Source organism: Eleutherodactylus coqui, chromosome 11 (assembly GCF_035609145.1).
Source record: "Eleutherodactylus coqui strain aEleCoq1 chromosome 11, aEleCoq1.hap1, whole genome shotgun sequence".
NCBI classification, from domain to species: Eukaryota; Metazoa; Chordata; class Amphibia; order Anura; family Eleutherodactylidae; genus Eleutherodactylus; species Eleutherodactylus coqui.
The window spans coordinates 99,252,054-99,274,343 of NC_089847.1; positions in this window are offsets into that span (position 1 = coordinate 99,252,054).

Genomic DNA, 22,290 nt, shown 5'->3' on the forward strand with positions numbered 1-22,290 from the left:
GCAAAAAAAAAACAAAAAAAGGTGCCCGCAGTGCGACTGGCTGTGTGTGGCGAAAAAAAAAAGAAATGCCTGCAGTGCGATTGGCTGTGTGTGGCAAAAAACAAAAAAAAGATGCCCACATTGCGATTGACTGTGTTGGGAGAAAGCAAAGTGTGATTGCCTGTGTTTGCAAAAAAACAAAAAAAGGTACCCGCAGTGCGACTGGCTGTGTGTGGCGAAAAAAAAAATGAGATGCCCGCAGTGCGATTGGCTGTGTGTGGCAAAAAAACAAAAAAAGGTGCCCGCAGTGCGATTGGCTGTGTGTGGCAAAAAAAATGTGCCCGCGGTGCGATTGGCCGTGTGTGGCAAAAAACAAAAAAAGGTGCCCGCAGTGCGATTGGCTGTGTGTGGCGAAAAAAAAAAAAGAAATGCCAGCAGTGCGATTGGCTGTGTGTGGCAAAAAAACAAAACAAGGTGCCCGCACTGCGATTGGCTGTGTGTGGCAAAAAAAAAAGAGATGCCCGCAGTGCGATTGGCTGTGTGTGGCAAAAAAAAAAAGATGTCCGCAGTGCGATTGGATGTGTGTGGCAAAAAAAAATGTGCCCGCGGTGCGATTGACCGTGTGTGGCAAAAAACAAAAAAAGGTGCCCGCAGTGCGATTGGCTGTGTGTGGTAAAAAGCAAAAAAAGGTGCCCACATTGCGATTGACTGTGTGTGAAGAAAACAAAGTATGATTGCCTGTATGTGGCAAAAAAAAAAAGGTGCCTGCAGTGCGATTGGCTGTGTGTGGAAAAAAATATGTGCCCGCGGTGCGATTGGCCGTGTGTGGCAAAAAACAAAAAAAGGTGCCCGCAGTGCGATTGGCTGTGTGTGGCAAAAAACAAAAAAAGATGCCCACATTGCGATTGACTGTGTGTGAAGAAATCAAAGTATGATTGTCTGTGTGTGGCAAAAAACAAAAATACAGAGATTCCCACAGTGCGATTGCCTGTGTGCGGCAAAAAAACAATAAAAGGTGCCCGCAGTGCAACTGGCTGTGTGTGGCAAAAAAAAAGAGGGACGCACGCAGTGCGATTGGCTGTGTGTGGCAAAAAAACAAAAAAAGGTGCCTGCTGTGCAACTTGCTGTGTGTGGCAAAAAGCAAAAAAAGGTGCCCACATTGCGATTGACTGTGTGTGAAGAAAACAAAGTATGATTGTCTGTGTGTGGCAAAAAGGTGCCTGCGGTACGATTGGCAGTGTGAGGCAAAAAAAAAGAGATGTCTGCAGTGCGATTGGATGTGTGTGGTAAAAAAAAATGTGCCCGCGGTGCGATTGACCGTGTGTGGCAAAAAACAAAAAAAGGTGCCCACATTGCGATTGACTGTGTGTGAAGAAAACAAAGTATGATTGCCTGTATGTGGCAAAAAAAAAAAGGTGCCTGCAGTGCGATTGGCTGTGTGTGGAAAAAAAAATGTGCCCGCGGTGCGATTGGCCGTGTGTGGCAAAAAACAAAAAAAGTGCTCGCAGTGCGATTGGCTGTGTGTGCCAAAAAACAAAAAAAGATGCCCACATTGCGATTGGCTGTGTGTGGCAAAAAAACAAAAAAAGGTGCCTGCTGTGCAACTGGCTGTGTGTGGTGAGAAAAAAAAATATGCCTGCAGTGCGATTGGCTGTGTGTGGCAAAAAACAAAAAGAGATGCCCGCAGTGCGATTGGCTGTGTGTGGCAAAAAAAACAAAAAAAGGTGCCCGCAGTGCGATTGGCTGTGTGTGAAGAAAACAAAGCATGATTGTCTGTGTGTGGCAAAAAAACAAAAATAAAGAGATGCCCGCAGTGCGATTGGCTGTGTGTGGCAAAAAAACCAAAAAAAGGTGCCCACAGTGCGATTGGCTGTGTGTGGCGAAAAAAAAGAAGAAATGCCTGCAGTGCAATTGGCTGTGTGTGGCAAAAAAACAAAAAAAAGATGTCCACATTGTGATTGACTGTGTGTTGAGAAAGCAAATTGTGATTGTCTGTGTGTGGCAAAAAAAACAAAAAAAGGTGCCCGCAGTGCGACTGGCTGTGTGTGGCGAGAAAAAAAAAAGATGCCTGCAGTGCGATTTGCTGTGTGTGGCAAAAAAACAAATAAAGGTGTCCGCAGTGCGACTGGCTGTGTGTGGCGAAAAAAAAAAGAAATGCCTGCAGTGCGATTGGCTGTGTGTGGCAAAAAACAAAAAAAAGATGCCCACATTGCGATTGACTGTGTGTGGAGAAAGCAAATTGTGATTGTCTGTGTGTGGCAAAAAAACAAAAAAAAGTGCCCGCAGTGCGACTGGCTGTGTGTGGTGGAAAAAAAAAAGAGATGCCCGCAGTGCGATTGGCTGTGTGTGGCAAAAAAAACAAAAAAAGGTGCCCGCAGTGCGACTGGCTGTGTGTGGCGAAAAAAAAAAGAAATGCCTGCAGTGCGATTGGCTGTGTGTGGCAAAAAACAAAAAAAAGATGCCCACATTGCGATTGACTGTGTTGGGAGAAAGCAAAGTGTGATTGCCTGTGTTTGCAAAAAAACAAAAAAAGGTACCCGCAGTGCGATTGGCTGTGTGTGGCAAAAAACAAAAAAGGGTGCCCACAGTGCGATTGGCTGTGTGTGCCAAAAAACAAAAAAAGATGCCCACATTGCGATTGACTGTGTGTGAAGAAATCAAAGTATGATTGTCTGTGTGTGGCAAAAAACAAAAATACAGAGATTCCCACAGTGCGATTGGCTGTGTGTGGCAAAAAAACAATAAAAGGTGCCCGCAGTGCAACTGGCTGTGTGTGGCAAAAAAACAAAAAAAGGTGCCTGCTGTGCAACTGGCTGTGTGTGGTGAGTAAAAAAATATGCCTGCAGTGCGATTGGCTGTGTGTGGCAAAAAACAAAAAGAGATGCCCGCAGTGCGATTGGCTGTGTGTGGCAAAAAAAACAAAAAAAGGTGCCCGCAGTGCGATTGGCTGTGTGTGAAGAAAACAAAGCATGATTGTCTGTGTGTGGCAAAAAAACAAAAATAAAGAGATGCCCGCAGTGCGATTGGCTGTGTGTGGCAAAAAAACCAAAAAAAGGTGCCCACAGTGCGATTGGCTGTGTGTGGCGAAAAAAAAGAAGAAATGCCTGCAGTGCAATTGGCTGTGTGTGGCAAAAAAACAAAAAAAAGATGTCCACATTGTGATTGACTGTGTGTTGAGAAAGCAAATTGTGATTGTCTGTGTGTGGCAAAAAAAACAAAAAAAGGTGCCCGCAGTGCGACTGGCTGTGTGTGGCGAGAAAAAAAAAAGATGCCTGCAGTGCGATTTGCTGTGTGTGGCAAAAAAACAAATAAAGGTGTCCGCAGTGCGACTGGCTGTGTGTGGCGAAAAAAAAAAGAAATGCCTGCAGTGCGATTGGCTGTGTGTGGCAAAAAACAAAAAAAAGATGCCCACATTGCGATTGACTGTGTGTGGAGAAAGCAAATTGTGATTGTCTGTGTGTGGCAAAAAAACAAAAAAAAGTGCCCGCAGTGCGACTGGCTGTGTGTGGTGGAAAAAAAAAAGAGATGCCCGCAGTGCGATTGGCTGTGTGTGGCAAAAAAAACAAAAAAAGGTGCCCGCAGTGCGACTGGCTGTGTGTGGCGAAAAAAAAAAGAAATGCCTGCAGTGCGATTGGCTGTGTGTGGCAAAAAACAAAAAAAAGATGCCCACATTGCGATTGACTGTGTTGGGAGAAAGCAAAGTGTGATTGCCTGTGTTTGCAAAAAAACAAAAAAAGGTACCCGCAGTGCGACTGGCTGTGTGTGGCGGAAAAAAAAATGAGATGCCCGCAGTGCGATTGGCTGTGTGTGGCAAAAAAACAAAAAAAGGTGCCCGCAGTGCGATTGGCTGTGTGTGGCAAAAAAAATGTGCCCGCGGTGCGATTGGCCGTGTGTGGCAAAAAACAAAAAAAGGTGCCCGCAGTGCGATTGGCTGTGTGTGGCAAAAAGCAAAAAAAGGTGCCCACATTGCGATTGACTGTGTGTGAAGAAAACAAAGTATGATTGTCTGTGTGTGGCAAAAAAGGTGCCTGCGGTACGATTGGCAGTGTGAGGCAAAAAAAAAGGTGCCCGCAGTGCGATTGGCTGTGTGTGGCGAAAAAAAAAAAAGAAATGCCAGCAGTGCGATTGGCTGTGTGTGGCAAAAAAACAAAACAAGGTGCCCGCACTGCGATTGGCTGTGTGTGGCAAAAAAAAAGAGATGCCTGCAGTGCGATTGGCTGTGTGTGGCAAAAAAAAAAAGATGTCCGCAGTGCGATTGGATGTGTGTGGCAAAAAAAAATGTGCCCGCGGTGCGATTGACCGTGTGTGGCAAAAAACAAAAAAAGGTGCCCGCAGTGCGATTGGCTGTGTGTGGTAAAAAGCAAAAAAAGGTGCCCACATTGCGATTGACTGTGTGTGAAGAAAACAAAGTATGATTGCCTGTATGTGGCAAAAAAAAAAAGGTGCCTGCAGTGCGATTGGCTGTGTGTGGAAAAAAAAATGTGCCCGCGGTGCGATTGGCCGTGTGTGGCAAAAAACAAAAAAAGTGCTCGCAGTGCGATTGGCTGTGTGTGGCAAAAAACAAAAAAGGGTGCCCACAGTGCGATTGGCTGTGTGTGCCAAAAAACAAAAAAAGATGCCCACATTGCGATTGACTGTGTGTGAAGAAATCAAAGTATGATTGTCTGTGTGTGGCAAAAAACAAAAATACAGAGATTCCCACAGTGCGATTGGCTGTGTGTGGCAAAAAAACAATAAAAGGTGCCCGCAGTGCAACTGGCTGTGTGTGGCAAAAAAAAGAGGGATGCACGCAGTGCGATTGGCTGTGTGTGGCAAAAAAACAAAAAAAGGTGCCCGCAGTGCGATTGGCTGTGTGTGGCAAAAAACAAAAAGAGATGCCCGCAGTGCGATTGGCTGTGTGTGGCAAAAAAAACAAAAAAAGGTGCCCGCAGTGCGATTGGCTGTGTGTGAAGAAAACAAAGCATGATTGTCTGTGTGTGGCAAAAAAAACAAAAATAAAGAGATGCCCGCAGTGCGATTGGCTGTGTGTGGCAAAAAAACCAAAAAAAGGTGCCCACAGTGCGATTGGCTGTGTGTGGCGAAAAAAAAGAAGAAATGCCTGCAGTGCAATTGGCTGTGTGTGGCAAAAAACAAAAAAAAGATGTCCACATTGTGATTGACTGTGTGTTGAGAAAGCAAATTGTGATTGTCTGTGTGTGGCAAAAAAAACAAAAAAAGGTGCCCGCAGTGCGACTGGCTGTGTGTGGCGAGAAAAAAAAAAGATGCCTGCAGTGCGATTTGCTGTGTGTGGCAAAAAAACAAATAAAGGTGTCCCCAGTGCGACTGGCTGTGTGTGGCGAAAAAAAAAAGAAATGCCTGCAGTGCGATTGGCTGTGTGTGGCAAAAAACAAAAAAAAGATGCCCACATTGCGATTGACTGTGTGTGGAGAAAGCAAATTGTGATTGTCTGTGTGTGGCAAAAAAAACAAAAAAAAGTGCCCGCAGTGCGATTGACTGTGTGTGGAGAAAGCAAAGTGTGATTGCCTGTGTTTGCAAAAAAAAAAAAAAAGGTGCCCGCAGTGCGACTGGCTGTGTGTGGCGAAAAAAAAAATGAGATGCCCGCAGTGCGATTGGCTGTGTGTGGCAAAAAAACAAAAAAAGGTGCCCGCAGTGCGATTGGCTGTGTGTGGCAAAAAAAATGTGCCCGCGGTGCGATTGGCCGTGTGTGGCAAAAAACAAAAAAAGGTGCCCGCAGTGCGATTGGCTGTGTGTGGCAAAAAGCAAAAAAAGGTGCCCACATTGCGATTGACTGTGTGTGAAGAAAACAAAGTATGATTGTCTGTGTGTGGCAAAAAAAAAAAAAGGTGCCTGTGGTGCGATTGGCTGTGTGTGGCAAATAAAAAATGTGCCCGCCGTGCGATTGGCCGTGTGTGGCAAGAATTAGAGAATAATAGATTCCTGCAGTGCAATTGGTTGTGTGTGGCAAAAAGGTGCCTGCGGTACGATTGGCAGTGTGAGGCAAAAAAAAAGGTGCCCGCAGAGCGATTGGCTGTGTGTGGCAAAAAAAACAAAAAAAGGTGCCCGCAGTGCGACTGGCTGTGTGTGGCAAAAAAAAGATGCCCGCAGTGCGATTGGCTGTGTGTGGCAAAAAGAACAAAAAAAGGTGCCCGCAGTGCGATTGGCTGTGTGTGGCGAAAAAAAAAAGAGAAATGCCTGCATTGCAATTGGCTGTGTGTGGCAAAAAACAAAAAAGGATGTCCACATTGTGATTGACTGTGTGTTGAGAAAGCAAATTGTGATTGTCTGTGTGTGGCAAAAAAAACAAAAAAAGGTGCCCGCAGTGCGACTGGCTGTGTGTGGCGAGAAAAAAAAAAGATGCCTGCAGTGCGATTTGCTGTGTGTGGCAAAAAAACAAATAAAGGTGTCCGCAGTGCGACTGGCTGTGTGTGGCGAAAAAAAAAAGAAATGCCTGCAGTGCGATTGGCTGTGTGTGGCAAAAAACAAAAAAAAGATGCCCACATTGCGATTGACTGTGTGTGGAGAAAGCAAATTGTGATTGTCTGTGTGTGGCAAAAAAACAAAAAAAAGTGCCCGCAGTGCGATTGACTGTGTGTGGAGAAAGCAAAGTGTGATTGCCTGTGTTTGCAAAAAAACAAAAAAAGGTCCCCGCAGTGCGACTGGCTGTGTGTGGTGGAAAAAAAAAAGAGATGCCCGCAGTGCGATTGGCTGTGTGTGGCAAAAAAAAACAAAAAAAGGTGCCCGCAGTGCGACTGGCTGTGTGTGGCGAAAAAAAAAAGAAATGCCTGCAGTGCGATTGGCTGTGTGTGGCAAAAAACAAAAAAAAGATGCCCACATTGCGATTGACTGTGTTGGGAGAAAGCAAAGTGTGATTGCCTGTGTTTGCAAAAAAACAAAAAAAGGTACCCGCAGTGCGACTGGCTGTGTGTGGCGAAAAAAAAAATGAGATGCCCGCAGTGCGATTGGCTGTGTGTGGCAAAAAAACAAAAAAAGGTGCCCGCAGTGCGATTGACTGTGTGTGGCAAAAAAAATGTGCCCGCGGTGCGATTGGCCGTGTGTGGCAAAAAACAAAAAAAGGTGCCCGCAGTGCGATTGGCTGTGTGTGGCAAAAAGCAAAAAAAGGTGCCCACATTGCGATTGACTGTGTGTGAAGAAAACAAAGTATGATTGTCTGTGTGTGGCAAAAAGGTGCCTGCGGTACGATTGGCAGTGTGAGGCAAAAAAAAAGGTGCCCGCAGTGCGATTGGCTGTGTGTGGCGAAAAAAATAAAAGAAATGCCAGCAGTGCGATTGGCTGTGTGTGGCAAAAAAACAAAACAAGGTGCCCGCACTGCGATTGGCTGTGTGTGACAAAAAAAAAGAGATGCCCGCAGTGCGATTGGCTGTGTGTGGCAAGAAAAAAAAGATGTCCGCAGTGCGATTGGATGTGTGTGGCAAAAAAAAATGTGCCCGCGGTGCGATTGACCGTGTGTGGCAAAAAACAAAAAAAGGTGCCCGCAGTGCGATTGGCTGTGTGTGGTAAAAAGCAAAAAAAGGTGCCCACATTGCGATTGACTGTGTGTGAAGAAAACAAAGTATGATTGCCTGTATGTGGCAAAAAAAAAAAGGTGCCTGCAGTGCGATTGGCTGTGTGTGGAAAAAAAAATGTGCCCGCGGTGCGATTGGCCGTGTGTGGCAAAAAACAAAAAAAGTGCTCGCAGTGCGATTGGCTGTGTGTGGCAAAAAACAAAAAAGGGTGCCCACAGTGCGATTGGCTGTGTGTGCCAAAAAACAAAAAAAGATGCCCACATTGCGATTGACTGTGTGTGAAGAAATCAAAGTATGATTGTCTGTGTGTGGCAAAAAACAAAAATACAGAGATTCCCACAGTGCGATTGGCTGTGTGTGGCAAAAAAACAATAAAAGGTGCCCGCAGTGCAACTGGCTGTGTGTGGCAAAAAAAAGAGGGATGCACGCAGTGCGATTGGCTGTGTGTGGCAAAAAAACAAAAAAAGGTGCCCGCAGTGCGATTGGCTGTGTGTGGCAAAAAACAAAAAGAGATGCCCGCAGTGCGATTGGCTGTGTGTGGCAAAAAAAAACAAAAAAAGGTGCCCGCAGTGCGATTGGCTGTGTGTGAAGAAAACAAAGCATGATTGTCTGTGTGTGGCAAAAAAACAAAAATAAAGAGATGCCCGCAGTGCGATTGGCTGTGTGTGGCAAAAAAACCAAAAAAAGGTGCCCACAGTGCGATTGGCTGTGTGTGGCGAAAAAAAAGAAGAAATGCCTGCAGTGCAATTGGCTGTGTGTGGCAAAAAACAAAAAAAAGATGTCCACATTGTGATTGACTGTGTGTTGAGAAAGCAAATTGTGATTGTCTGTGTGTGGCAAAAAAAACAAAAAAAGGTGCCCGCAGTGCGATTGACTGTGTGTGGAGAAAGCAAAGTGTGATTGCCTGTGTTTGCAAAAAAACAAAAAAAGGTGCCCGCAGTGCGACTGGGTGTGTGTGGCGAAAAAAAAATGACATGCCCGCAGTGCGATTGGCTGTGTGTGGCAAAAAAACAAAAAAAGGTGCCCGCAGTGCGATTGGCTGTGTGTGGCAAAAAAAATGTGCCCGCGGTGCGATTGGCCGTGTGTGGCAAAAAACAAAAAAAGGTGCCCGCAGTGCGATTGGCTGTGTGTGGCAAAAAGCAAAAAAAGGTGCCCACATTGCGATTGACTGTGTGTGAAGAAAACAAAGTATGATTGTCTGTGTGTGGCAAAAAAAAAAAAAGGTGCCTGTGGTGCGATTGGCTGTGTGTGGCAAATAAAAAATGTGCCCGCGGTGCGAATGGCCGTGTGTGGCAAGAATTAGAGAATAATAGATTCCTGCAGTGCAATTGGTTGTGTGTGGCAAAAAGGTGCCTGCGGTACGATTGGCAGTGTGAGGCAAAAAAAAAGGTGCCCGCAGAGCGATTGGCTGTGTGTGGCAAAAAAAACAAAAAAAGGTGCCCGCAGTGCGACTGGCTGTGTGTGGCAAAAAAAAGATGCCCGCAGTGCGATTGGCTGTGTGTGGCAAAAAGAACAAAAAAAGGTGCCCGCAGTGCGATTGGCTGTGTGTGGCGAAAAAAAAAAGAGAAATGCCTGCAGTGCAATTGGCTGTGTGTGGCAAAAAACAAAAAAGGATGTCCACATTGTGATTGACTGTGTGTTGAGAAAGCAAATTGTGATTGTCTGTGTGTGGCAAAAAAAACAAAAAAAGGTGCCCGCAGTGCGACTGGCTGTGTGTGGCGAGAAAAAAAAAAGATGCCTGCAGTGCGATTTGCTGTGTGTGGCAAAAAAACAAATAAAGGTGTCCCCAGTGCGACTGGCTGTGTGTGGCGAAAAAAAAAAGAAATGCCTGCAGTGCGATTGGCTGTGTGTGGCAAAAAACAAAAAAAAGATGCCCACATTGCGATTGACTGTGTGTGGAGAAAGCAAATTGTGATTGTCTGTGTGTGGCAAAAAAACAAAAAAAAGTGCCCGCAGTGCGATTGACTGTGTGTGGAGAAAGCAAAGTGTGATTGCCTGTGTTTGCAAAAAAACAAAAAAAGGTCCCCGCAGTGCGACTGGCTGTGTGTGGTGGAAAAAAAAAGAGATGCCCGCAGTGCGATTGGCTGTGTGTGGCAAAAAAAACAAAAACAGGTGCCCGCAGTGCGACTGGCTGTGTGTGGCGAAAAAAAAAAGAAATGCCTGCAGTGCGATTGGCTGTGTGTGGCAAAAAAAACAAAAAAAGGTGCCCGCAGTGCGACTGGCTCTGTGTGTGGCGAAAAAAAAAAGAAATGCCTGCAGTGCGATTGGCTGTGTGTGGCAAAAAACAAAAAAAAAGATGCCCACATTGCGATTGACTGTGTGTGGAGAAAGCAAAGTGTGATTGTCTGTGTTTGGCAAAAAAACAAAAAAAGGTGCCCGCAGTGCGATTGGCTGTGTGTGGCAAAAAAAAAAAAAGGTGCCCGCAGTGCGATTGGCTGTGTGTGGCAAAAAAAAAAAAGGTGCCCGCAGTGCGATTGGCTGTGTGTGGCAAAAAAATTGTGCCCGCGGTGCGATTGGCCGTGCGTGGCAAAAAACAAAAAAAGGTGCCCGCAGTGCGATTGGCTGTGTGTGGCAAAAAACAAAAAAAGGTGCCCACATTACGATTGACTGTGTGTGAAGAAAACAAAGTATGATTGTCTGTGTGTGGCAAAAAAAAAAAAGGTGCCCGCAGTGCGATTGGCTGTGTGTGGCAAATAAAAAATGTGCTAGCGGTGCGATTGGCCGTGTGTGGCAAGAATTAGAAAAAAATAGATTGCTGCAGTGCAATTGGTTGTGTGTGGCAAAAAGGTGCCTGCGGTACGATTGGCAGTGTGAGGCAAAAAAATGATGCCCGCAGTGCGACTGGCTGTGTGTGTCAAAAAAAACAAAAAAAGGTGCCCGCAGTGCGACTGGCTGTGTGTGGCAAAAAAAACTAAAAAAGGTGCCCGCAGTGCGATTGGCTGTGTGTGGCAAAAAAACAAAAAAAGGTGCCCGCAGTGCGACTGGCTGTGTGTGGCAAAAAAAAGATGCCCGCAGTGCGATTGGCTGTGTGTGGCAAAACAAAAAAAAAAAGGTGCCCGCAGTGCGATTGGCTGTGTGTGGCGAAAAAAAAAAAGAAATGCCTGCAGTGCAATTGGCTGTGTGTGGCAAAAAACAAAAAAATGATGCCCACAATGCTATTGACTGTGTGTTGAGAAAGCCACGTGTGATTGTCTGTGTGTGGCAAAAAAAAAACAAAAAAAGGTGCCCGCAGTGCGACTGGCTGTGTGTGGCAAAAAAAAAGAGATGCCCGCGGTGTGATTGGCAGTGTGTGGCAAAAAAACAAAAAAAGGTGCCCGCAGTGCGATTGGCTGTGTGTGGCAAAAAAAAATGTGCCCGCAGTGCGATTGGCTGTATGTGGCAAAAAACAAAAATAGGTGCCCACATTGCGATTGACTGTGTGTGAAGAAAACAAAGTATGATTGTCTGTGTGTGCCAAAAAAAAAAAAAAAGGTGCCCGCAGTGTGATTGGCTGTGGGTGGCAAATAAAAAATGTGCCTGTGGTGCGATTGGCCGTGTGTGGCAAGAATTAGAAAAAAATAGATTCCTGCAGTGCAATTGGTTGTGTGTGGCGAAAAGGTGCCTGCGGTACGATTGGCAGTGTGAGGCAAAAAAAAGATGCCCGCAGTGCGACTGGCTGTGTGTGGCAAAAAAAAAAAAGATGCCCGCAGTGCGATTGGCTGTTTGTGGCAAAAAACAAAAAAAGGTGCCCACATTGCGATTGACTGTGTGTGAAGAAAACAAAGTATGATTGTCTGTGTGTGGCAAAAAAAAATGTGCCCGCAGTGCGATTGGCTGTGTGTGGCAAAAAACAAAAAAAAGATGCCCACATTGCGATTGACTGTGTGTGGAGAAAACAAAGTGTGATTGTCTGCGTGTGGCAAAAAAATAAAGAGATGCCCGCAGTGCGATTGGGTGTGTGTGGCAAAAAAAAATGTGCCCGCGGTGCGATTGGCCGTGTGTGGCAAAAAACAAAAAAAGGTGCTCGCAGTGCGATTGGCTGTCTGTGGCATAAAACAAAAAAAGTTGCCCGCATTGCGATTGACTGTGTGTGAAGAAAACAAAGTATGATTGTCTGTGTGTGGCAAAAAAAAAGGTACCCGCAGTGCGATTGGCTGTGTGTGGCAAATAAAAAATGTGCCCGCAGTGCGATTGGCCGTGTGTGGCAAGAATTAGAAAAAAATAGATTCCTGCAGTGCAATTGGTTGTGTGTGGCAAAAAGGTGCCTGCGGTACTATTGGCAGTGTGAGGCAAAAAAAGGTGCCCGCAGTGCGACTGGCTGTGTGTGGCAAAAAAAAAAATGCCCACAGTGCGATTGAGGCCTCAGTCACACGGGCGGATCGGGACCCGTACACCGGCGCCGATGCGCCCGTGTGACTGACACCAGCAGAGGGCCTTACCTGAGGACCGCCGTCTCTCTGCAGCGCCGGGAGGAAGAACATGTGACCGGCTCCATTGCCGGTCATGTGATCTATGATCAGCGCTGGAGCGAGACTGCCGTCTTCAGGTACGGCCGTCTTCTAACTGTCAGTCACATGGGCGCACGGCCGCCAGTGTACGTGTGCCGATGCGCCCGTGTGACTGAGGCCTGTCTGTGTGTGGATGAAACAAAGAGGTGCCCGCGGTGCGATTGGCATGATTAGAAATGAATACTATTAGTGGAGCCCGTGTCATGTACTAAGATAGGAGAAGTGTTCAGATAGAAAAACAGTCTAAAGACAGGGACTAGAAAATATACAAAAATATATAGATGTAACGTATACCAGTCGGGAGGGGGAATTAGGAATAGAACGGTATCTCACAGGCCGACCAAGGTGCAGCAGATTTGTAAATTCATATATTATCTGATGTTTGGTAAGCAATTGTGTTGATGGTTGCTTCTTCCTATCCTTTTAGTTCATGAATGGGGATCTGGTCAAGATGAAAGATAAAGTCAAGATGAAGGTTCTGTTCAAGATGAAGGATCTGGACAAGATGAACGTTCTGTTCAAGATGAAGGATCTGGACAAGATGAAGGATCTGGACAGGATGAAGGATCGGGTCAAGATGAAGGATCTGGACAGGATGAAGGATCTGGACAGGATGAAGGATCGGGTCAAGATGAAGGATCTGGACAAGATGAAGGATCTGGACAGGATGAAGGATCTGGACAGGATGAAGGATCGGGTCAAGATGAAGGATCTGGCATTTAAGATCAAGGATCTGGCATGGATTTTTTTCACTACAAAAACGATATCTTAGATCTAAAGACAATATATACTGAAGAGATCAGTAGACCAGATCACCTATCAGTATTGAGGACCTGACCCGTCTTTTTAGTTGGTTTATTTTTGTTTTTTTTCTTTGTTCGTGTAACTAAATTTACAGGAAGAAAAAAAGTACAAACAGAATTCTCCAGGTTACAGTTTGATCATGCATTGCTGACGGGCCCTTTCTGCAGTCCATGGATCTACTGTATAAAAATTGTCTTATATTTTTTTAGCAAAATAAAATGTTATTCTATGTAGCTTTATAATTTATATATCTAAGATTAGTTAGAATATGATAGAACACTACACATATAGCACACTGTGGTTTAACAACGTGCATAAAGTGAATAGGCATGAGCTACAATAGCAGACACAGCCAATGGCCTTTATGGCAGATGATAGAGGGAACACCCATCAGCTCTTTAACCAGTGAGTCTGCCCATACTCACTCACAAGATAGTTGTCATCACTAGAGATGAGCGAGCACACTCGTCCAAGCTTGATGCTCGTTCGAGTATTAGGGTACTCAAGATGCTCATTACTCGAGACGAACACCACGCGGTACTCGAGTCAATTGCATTTCCTTTCCCGCATGTTTAGCGCCATTTTCTAGCCAATAGACATATGGGGAAGGCATTACCACTTCCTGCTGTGACGTGTCAGTCCTCTCCCCCCCCCCCCCCCCCCACAGTAGTGAGTGGCTGGCGAGATCAAGTGACCGCCGAGTACTTAAAGCGGTCCCGCCCGCGGCTCGCCTGAGACACACGCTGGCAGAGGTTAGGGATAGTGCTGCTGCTGATATAGGGACAGTGTTAGAGTAGGATCCTGTCATCAAGAGCCCCAACGGTGCTTCTTAGGGCTACCCTGTTTCCCCGAAAATAAGACGCGTCTTATATTAATTTTTGCTCTAAAATATGCGCTACGTCTTATTTTCAGGGGGTGTCTTATTTCGCCGCGGCAAATCCGTCTGTGGCTGCTAATCCCTCAAATGGGCAGCTTTGTGGACGAAATTTCTTAGAAATCTCGTCCACATGGGACAGCAAATCTGTCACGGCAAAGCTGGGAGAAGCCGGTGTTGTGGTGCAGATTCACCGGCCACAGAAACGGAAAAGCGTGTAGCCAGGTCGCTTCAAAACAAGCGGCTGAGTGCTGTGGGTTTTGAAGCAGCGCTTTCCCGGCGGAAATCTTGCTGTTTATCGCTGTGGCCAAACTGCGAGATTTCCGCTGGAAATACGCTCTGTGGGAACCCAGCCTTAAGAATCACACACAGGTTGCCTGACTCACACACAGAGCCATAAAAAAATAAGGGCTGTAAAGTAATGTACCTGTCTGCAGACAGTAGTTCCTGTACCACTTGTAAGCTGAGATGGTATTGCAGCTTCCGGCCACCAGGGGGAGCTCATCACAGCAGACATGTACAGCAGGAATAGAACGTACAGTATGGACTTTTCCAGCCAGCAAGGGGAGCTCACAACAGCACACTCGTACAGCATAGCAGGGACAGGATAACAGCAGACTGTCTGCAGATCTACCTATACATCTGGAGGTAGGAGACAACGGGGATGGCAGCAGGGGACAGGCCTCTTGACTTGCCTGCACACTTTACTATGCCTTACTATTGGGGGGTGTCTTATATTTGGGACTTCTGCAAATTTCAGGGGGTGCCTTATTTTCAGGGGGTGCCTTATTTTTGGGGAAACACGGTACTCCAAATCGTGTGCATTACTGTTGTGGCTGGCTGGGAGCAGTAGTGCACCAATTTTTTTTTTCCATCTCGGGCTGTGCAGGCTATTTCAGCTATAGTGTTCTCAGTGTGCAGTGTATTATGCAGAGTTTAGGGAAGGAGCTGCTTATATAGGGAAAGTGTTAGAGTAGGATCCTGTCTATAAGAACCCCAACGGTCCTTCTTAGGGCTACATCTGACCGTGTGCATTATAGTTGTGGCTTGCTGGGAGTTGTAGTGCATCAATTTTTGTATTACGCATCTAGGCCGTACAACCAGGTCTCACCGTGAAACTGCACTCAAATATTTCCTAGCCTACTGCAAGCGACTTCATTTATACGGTTTTGTGTCTGCAGTGCATTAGACACAGGTCTCACCGCTAAACAGTACTGTAATATTTCCTGGGCCACTGCAAAGTATTTCAGCTCTGCCGCTGTGCAGAGCATCTCACAATACCCTTTCCTTGGTGGCGTTGAGATAGCCGCAGTTACCAGCACTATCCACTGGCTTTAGAGTCTTATCCCACTCCACACAGCCTCTATTATCTACAAGTCTCTGCGAGCAGTAATTTACCCCTAGGTATCAGCGCAAGACAGCGGGTTAAGTTTTCCAAGTCACAGCACAGAGGCTCCGCTATCTACAAGTCTCTGTGTGCGGTGAATTAAGCCACAGTTGTCAGTGCTGTACAGTGGGGTAATTTATTTGGACCCTGCTCTATTCTTAATCCGCCATGATGAGCAGTAGGGGTAAGGGTCGAGGACGTGGACGCGGACGTCCAAGTGACGGTGTGGGCACAGGCCGAGTTCCTGGTCCAGGTGAATCACAGCCGGCTGCTGCGGGATTAGGAGAGAGGCAAGTTTCTGGGCTCCCCAGCTTCATATCACAATTTTCGGGTTTGCGTGGTAGACCTTTATTGCAAACAGAGCAGTGTGAGCAGGTCCTGTCGTAGATGGCAGAATATGCATCCAGCAATGTATCGACCACCCAGTCTTCTATGCAGTCCACTACTCCTGGCCTAGAGACTGCAACTCTGAATCCTCTGGCTGCTGCTCCTCGTTCTTCCCAGCCTACTCAGTCCATGAAAATGAAATATTCTGAGCAGGCAGACTCCCAGGAACTGTTCTCGGGTCCCTGCCATGAGTGGGAAAAAATGGTTCCTCTCTCACCTGAGGAGTTTGTCGTGACCGATGCTCAACCTTTGGAAAGTTCCCGGAGTCCGGGTGATCAGACTGGGGACTTCCGGCAACTGTCTCAAGAGCTTTCAGTGGGTGAGGGGGATGATGATGATGAGACACAGTTATCTGCCAGTGAGGTAGTAAGGGCAGTAAGTCCGAGGGAGGAGTGCACGGAGGATTGGGAGAAAGAGCAGCTAGCCGATGAGATGACTGACCCCACCTGGTTTGCTAAGCCAACTGAAGTCAGGGCTTCAGAGGGGGAGGCAAGTGCAGCAGCAGGACAGGTTGGAAGAGCAGTGGAGTGGCCAGGGGTAGAGGTATGGCCAGAGCGAAGAATCCCCCAACTGTTTCCCAAATCACCCCCTCGGGGCAAGCCTCCGTGCAGAGGGCTAGTTGTTTAAAGGTGTGGATGTTTTTTAGTGAGAGAGCAGACGACCGACGAACAGTGGTGTGCCACCTGTGTCGCACCAAGATCAGCCGGGGAGCCACCACTACCAGCCTCACCACCACCAGCATACGCAGGCATATGATGGTCAAGCACCCCTCAAGGTGGGCCGAGGGCCATTCACCACCTCCGGGTCACACCACTGCCTCTTCCCCTGTGCCCCAGCCTGCCACACAGATCCAATCCCCCTCCCAGGACATAGGCACAAGCGCCTCCCGGCCTGCACCCACACCCTCACCGCCACGGTCCTCCACTCCATCCAGCAATGTCTCTTGGCGCAGCGTTCAGCTGTCGCTAACACAAGCGTTGGAGCGAAAGCGCAAATACGCCGCCTCCCGCACGCACAAGCTTTAAACGTGCACATTGCCAAATTAATCAGCCTAGAGATGCTGCCGTACAGGCTTGTGGAAACAGAGGCTTTCAAAAACATGATGGCGGCGGCTGTCCCGCGCTACTCAGTCCCCAGTCGCCACTATTTTTCCCGGTGTGCCGTCCCAGCCCTACACCAGCACGTTGCCCGCAACATAAATTGTGCCCTCATCAACGAGGTTACTGGGAAGGTCCACTTAACCACGGACACATGGACAAGTACTGGCGGGCAGGGCCACTATATCTCCTTGACGGCGCATTGGGTGAATTTGGTGGAGGCTGGGACAGAGTCAGAGCCTGGGACCGCTCACGTCCTACCCACACTCAGAATAGCGTGTCCTACCTCGGTGCTGGTATTAGCTGCGTTTCATGCCACCTCCTCCAAACCCTCCCCCTCCACCTCCTCCGCTACCTCTACCTCTCAATTAAGAAGTGTGAGCACGTCGCTAGCAGTCGGTAGCACGCGGCACGGCAGCACAGCGGTGGGCAAGCGTCAGCAAGCTGTGCTGAAACTAATCAGCTTAGGTGACAAGAGGCACATGGTCCCCGAGCTGTTGCAGGGTCTGACAGAGCAGACCGACCTCTGGCCTTCGCCGCTGAGCCTCCAACCGGGCATGGTCGTGTGTGACAATGGCCGTAACCTGGTGGCGGCTCTGCACCTCGGCAGCCTCACACACGTGCCATGCCTGGCCCACATCTTCAATCTGGTGGTTCAGCGGTTTCTGAAAAACCACCCAACTTGTCTGACCTGCTCAGCAAGGCGCGCCGCGTCTGCGCACATTTCCGCAAGTCCACCACGGACGCTGCCACCCTGATGATCCTGCAACATTGTTTTCAGCTGCCAGAGCACCGACTGCTGTGTGACGTGCCCACACGCTGGAATTCTACGCTGCACATGTTGGCCAGGCTGTATGAGCATGGAATACCAGCTGCAACATGGGCGGCGTCGTGGTAGTCAGCCTCCACAATTCTTTACTAAGGAGTGGGCATGGATGACAGATATCTGCCAGGTCCTCGGAAACTTTGAGGAGTGTACCCAGATGGTGAGCGGTGATGCGGCAATCATTAGCGTTACCATCCCGCTGCTTTGCCTGCTGAGAGGTTCGCTGGAAAGCATAAACGCCGACGCTTTGTGGTTGGAACAGGAGATGGGGGATGACATTATGTCGCTTGATAGCCAGACCACCCTCATGTCTATATCTCAGCGCATTTTGGAGGAGGGGGAGGAGGAGGAGGAGGAAGAGACAGCTGGGCACACTGCAGAGGGTACCCATGCTGCTTGCCTCTCATCTGTTCAGCGTGTATAGGCTGTAGAGGAGGAGGAGGAAGAGGAGTATCCTGAAAGTCATCTTCCTAGTGAGGACAGCGATGTGTTGCATATTGGGACCCTGGCACACATGGCTGACTTCATGTTAGGCTGCCTTTCCCGTGACCCTCGCGTTAGACGCATTCTGGCCAACACGGATTACTAGGTGTACACCCTTCTCGACCCAAGGTATAAAAAGAAGCTTTCCTCTCTCATTCCCGAAGAGGAAAGGGGTACAAGAGTGATGCAATACCACAGGGCCCTGGTGGAAAAAGTGATGCTAAAGTTTCCATCTGACAGCGCTAGTGGCAGAAGACACAGTTCCGGGGGCCAAGTAGCAGGGGAGGCGCTGGGATCAGGCAGCATGTCCAGCGCAGGCAGGGGAACACTCTCCAAGGCCTTTGCCAGCTTTATGGCTCCCCAGCAATACTGTGTCACCACTCCCCAGTCAAGGCTGAGTCGAAGGGAGCACTGTAAAAAGATGGTGAGGGAGTACATAGCCGATCGTACCACCATCCTCCGTGATGCCTCTGCTCCATACAACTATTGGGTGTCAAAGCTGGAGACGTGGCGTGAACTTGCGCTGTATGCCCTGGAGGTGCTGGCTTGCCCTGCCACTAGCGTCTTGTCAGAGTGGGTGTTTAGTGCAGCTGGGGGAATAATCACGGATAAGCATACCCGCCTGCCAACTGCCAGTGCCGACATGCTTACACTCATAAAGATGAACAAAGGCTGGATTTCCCCAGACTTCTCTTCTCCACCGGCGGAAAGCAGCGGAACCTAATGATTCTTTTCGCTGCAACAGGAAAAAAAAGCATTCTCTATCACCAGAAAAAAAGGGGGAATTAGCTTTGTCAATTACTTTCGGATATTATTACTCCTCCTCCTCCTAAAACAGCGTGTCATCACACTGAACTGCCAATTTTTCTGCGGCCCAAAAGGCTCTGTTTATAATTTTTTTACAATTTTTCAAAGTTTCAAAAGTATTGATACTTTAACAAAAAACAATTTTTTTTCACAGGGCTGCCTCCAGGCTCTGTTACAAATTAAGCAACAGTGAGCTGCCCTCATGTTTAAGCAATTTTTCAGGGGTGCACTTGTACTCTTGGTACACCAATTTTTCTGGCCCTCGCCTATACTGTTATCTAACTAATTTTTCCGGCTTTCGCCTACACTCATGGTACACCAATGTTTCAGGGGTTCGCCTATACTCTTGCTACAGAAATGTTACTGGGGTCTGCCTATACTCTTGCTACAGAAATGTTACTGGGGTCTGCCTATAATTCTGTTACAGGAATGTTACAGGGGTCTGCCTATACTTCTGCTACAGGAATGTTACTGGGGTCCGTCTATACCTTTGCTACAGAAATGTTACTGGGGTCTGCCTATACTTTTGCTACAGAAATGTTACAGGGTTCGCCTATACTTTTGCTACAGAAATGTTACTTGGGGCCGCCTATACTTTTGGTACACCAATGTTTCAGGGGTTCGCCTACACTCTTGCTACAGAAATGTTACAGGGGTCAGCCTATACTTCTGCTACAGGAATGTTACTGGGGTCAGCCTATACTTCTACAGGAATGTTACTGGGATCCGCCTATACTTTTACTACAGAAATGTTACTGGGGTCTGCCTATACTTCTGGTACAGGAATGTTACTGGGGTCCACTTATACTTTTACTACAGAAATGTTACTGGGGTCGGCCTATACTCTTGCTACAGAAATGTTACAGGGGTCTGCCTATACTGTGGGTGCACAAAGACTTCCCATCGCTGTGTTTTACCCATCTGGCACAAATACACTGACTGACTAGGGCAGAAATGTGGGCCGAGGCCGAGGTCTTTGGCAGGGTGAAACTCTGCCATGTTTGGGCACTCTGATTTCTTCCTGTGTAATACCATCTTTGTGCACTGACAGCATAGGCGAGCCCAAGGAACTCAAAGACTTCCCCTTGCGTTGTTGAGCTATCTGACACCTACACAGAATGAATAGTGTGTGGACACATGGATTTCCCATTGCTATGTAACTCGCGGCACCTTGGGTCACACAAGGTGGAGGCTGGGACCGAGCCTGACCCAGGGCCCACTCACATACTTCCCACACAGACTATTGCTGGTCCTACCTCGGTCATGGTTTCTTGGCCTTGTTATGCCACCTCCTCCTCCTGCTTGGGGTCAGGGGATCAGTACTGGGCAACATGTATTTTCTCTCGTGTTACCACAGTTATCTGAGACACTGGTTTGGGCCAAACAAAAGGAGCATTACTGCATTAAAGGGGTTGTCCCGCGCCGAAACGGGTTTTTTTTCTTTCAACCCCCCCCCGTTCGGCGCGAGACAACCCCGATGCAGGGGTTAAAAAAGAACACCGCACAGCGCTTACCTGAATCCCCGCGCTCCGGTGACTTCTTACTTACCTGCTGAAGATGGCCGCCGGGATCTTCTCCCTCGGTGGACCGCAGGGCTTCTGTGCGGTCCATTGCCGATTCCAGCCTCCTGATTGGCTGGAATTGGCACGTGACGGGGCGGAGCTACACGGAGGCGGCATCCTGCACGAGCGGCCCCATTGAGAAAAGAAGAAGACCCGGACTGCGCAAGCGCGTCTAATTTGGCCATTAGACGCCGAAAATTAGACGGGCTCCATGGAAACGAGGACGCTAGCAACGGAGCAGGTAAGTGAAAAACTTCTTATAACTTCTGTATGGCTCATAATTAATGCACAATGTACATTACAAAGTGCATTAATATGGCCATACAGAAGTGTATAGACCCACTTGCTGCCGCGGGACAACCCCTTTAATGAGACGTTCACAGCTGCACTAGCCTCCGAGTCTGCTTTATGCCCACGATTACTGAGGGTTTGAGCCGAGTTGGAGGTCCTTGGCATGGTGAAACTGCCTTGTTTGGGCGCTGTGACTTCTTTATGTGTAATACTTTCCTTGGGTTCCAGGGGCTCGCTTATGCTGTGGGTGCATAAAGACTTCCCATTGCGTTGTTTTACCTGTCTGGCACAAACACACTGACTGACTAGGGCAGAAATGTGGGCTGAGGCCAAGGCCTTAGCAGGGTGAAACTCTGCCATGTTTGGGCACTCTGATTTCCTCATGTGTAATACTATGCTTGAGTTCCTTGGGCTCGCCTATGCTGTGAGTGCACAAAGACTTGCCATAGCATGTGTTTTACCTGTCTGACACAAATACACTGACTGACTAGGGCAGAAAAGTAGGCCGAGGCCCTTAGCAGGGTGAAACTCTGCCATGTTTGGGCACTCTTATTTCCTTATGTGTAATACTATGCTTGAGTTCCTTGGGCTTGCCTATGCTGTGGGTGCACAAAGACTTCCCATTGCATTGTTTTACCTGTCTGGCACAAACACACTGACTGACTAGGGCAGAAATGTGGACCGAGGCCGAGGCCCTTAGCAGGGTGAAACTCTGATTTCCTCATGCGTAATACGATGCTTGAGTTCCTTGGGCTCGTCTATCCTGTGAGTGCACAAAGACTTCCCATTGCAGTGTTTTACTGCTCTGGCACAAATACACTGACTGACTAGGGTAGAAATGGGGGCCAAGGCCCTTGGTGGGGTGAAACTCTGCCATGTTTGGGCGCTGTGATTTCTTTAGGCGTAATACCATTTAGAGTATTGCTGCATTGTGGAGATGTGTAGAAGTGCTGGCATCTGAGTCCCCTTTATGCCCACGTTTGCAGCTCCTGACAATTTTGTGACGGAGGTGGCACGGGATTGGAATCATGAACATACGTCAATTTATCATCAATTCTCAGCAGCATTGTGGGCTATCGTCCACACTTTCAAACAGGGTCGCTGCCTGTCCCAGTCAACTCTCTGCAGTGTGTGCCTCCGGTTTCTTCTCATCCAGTACACACTTATAAATTGACATGAGGGTGGTGTGGCTATGAAGCAAGCGTGTGGCATGAGGGCAGCTGAACGCTGCGCAGGGAAACTTTTGTGTGCGCTGTGGACGCAGGGTCATGCGGCAAGGATGGGGGGAACAGCAATGCCAGCATGTAACCCAGGAGAAGAGACAGCAGTGATTGTCCTTGGTTGCAGGTAGTATGGTAGTATGGTGCTTAGCTAAGATGTGCCAGCACGTGTGCCTTGCTAATGAGGGTTTGTCCGAAGTAAATTGTTAGGGGGGTGACGCCAGACTCTTGCCCCCATTTTGGCTTAATAGTGGGACCTGGGAGCCTCAGATGCAGCCATGCATGCTGCCCCTGCCCTTCCCTATCCGTTTCTGTGGTGTTTCCATGACTTTCTGATGTTTTCTGGTGTTTGACAAGTCATCAGCTATGCAGAGCATCAGTCCCATACACAAATGCTTGAGTCGCCCATTGACTTCAATGTGGTTCATTACTCGAAACGAACTCTGGAGCATTACGAGCACCCGAACATTTTGGTGCTCGCTCATCTCTAGTCATCACCTGTTTCTCCAGATACCTCTATACACATGTACATTTGGTTCGGCTGAGCGTGCATGTGTTTTTTG